General features: G+C 38.1%; 1 long non-coding RNA gene across 1 annotated transcript; it reads left to right on the plus strand.

Annotated features, from left to right (window-relative positions):
- The first annotated feature begins 64 nt into the window (after window positions 1–64).
- On the plus strand, window positions 65–690 carry LOC102211023 (uncharacterized). Its single transcript, XR_312640.1, has 3 exons — window positions 65–215; window positions 434–469; window positions 656–690. It is a non-coding gene; the product is annotated as an uncharacterized LOC102211023 (long non-coding RNA).
- The last annotated feature ends 732 nt before the right edge of the window (window positions 691–1422 follow it).

Raw genomic sequence — 1422 nt, forward strand, 5'->3', positions numbered from 1 at the left:
CAAGATCAGGTCATCATCAGTAAGTAGTATGTTTTTACACATTTTCCTTTTTCCACTAGGTCATTTTACTCAGGTGGTGTGGAAAAGCAGCACTGAGCTGGGTGTGGGCATAGCCACTGATGGCAATACGGTCTTTGTGGTTGGGCAGTACCGCCCAGCTGGTAACATTACCAATGCAGGATACTATCAGAAAAATGTCCTCCCAAAAGGAACAGGTAACACTCACACACATTTTGATGTTCTACTTAAAGTGTTGTGTTTGTATCAGATTATTATTACAGATTAAGAAAGACGAATATATAAAGTACTAAATTTATACTTTGGCAAAAAAAATCAAAAGTATGTGTTGATTTGTTAGTTGTTGAAGCCTACCTTGAAACATTAAAGTGAGTGATCACTTTTCACATTAGTAAATTGAACTGTGTGTTCACAGAACTTTCCTCCACAAATGAGGAAGACTCTGAAGCAGGTGAGTGCTGAAGATGACTGTAGTTACAGGACAAGATTTGAGTTTACTCTTGTTATTTAGCCTTTTGTTACATTACTCTTTCATCATCACATAATATCTGAGCACGTGGATGACTCTTTTTCATGTTGTTTGCAATCATTTCGTGGATTGCTGCTTATTATTTTCACTCTCCCTATTTTATTTCAGGTTGCAAAGCAGCAAACCAGGTGACAGGTAAGTGCACTGACAGTGTTGGGAATGTTACTTTTAAAATGTATTCCACTGCAAAGAGAATACATGCACTAAATGTAGTTTGTAAAGTATTCTGTTAAGTTACTCAATGTGAGTAATGTATTCTGAATACTTTTGATTACTTGTGATGCTTTTTACAACTACATGGAGCTGTTTTGCAAAGAAGAATGGGCAAGGATTTCAGTCTGTAGATGTGCAAAGCTGGTAGAGACAGACCCTAAAAGTCTGGCAGCTGGAACTGCAGCAAAAGGTGGTTCTACAAAGTATTGACTCAGGGGGCTGAATAATTACGCACACTCCACTTTGCAGTCATTTATTTGTAAAAAAATGTTTGGAATCATGTATGATTTTCGTTCCACTTCTCACGTGTGCACCACTTTGTGTTGGTCTTTCACGTGGAATTCCAATAAAATTGATTCATGTTTGTGGCTGTAATGTGACAAAAAGTGGGAAAGTTCAAGGAAGCCAAATACTTTTGCAAGCCACTGTATTACTATTACTGAAGGCTACTTGCCACCAAGCTAACATTGCTAGCTGGCATTAGCTGAGGTTAGATTATAGACTGGTTTCAGAACTGCACAGCTAGCAGGTTGTTAATACTAGCCATCAAGTCTAACAGTCTGAAGTCAATGAACTAACCTCAGGTAGCACCAGCTAAAAATGTTAGCTCAGTGGAGAGTAGCCTTCAGTAATAGTAATACATCACACAGCAATAGTACATC

The sequence above is a fragment of the Pundamilia nyererei genome, unplaced genomic scaffold (genome assembly GCF_000239375.1).
Source record: "Pundamilia nyererei isolate P.nyererei 1_Seehausen unplaced genomic scaffold, PunNye1.0 scaffold05299, whole genome shotgun sequence".
Taxonomy (NCBI): Eukaryota; Metazoa; Chordata; class Actinopteri; order Cichliformes; family Cichlidae; genus Pundamilia; species Pundamilia nyererei.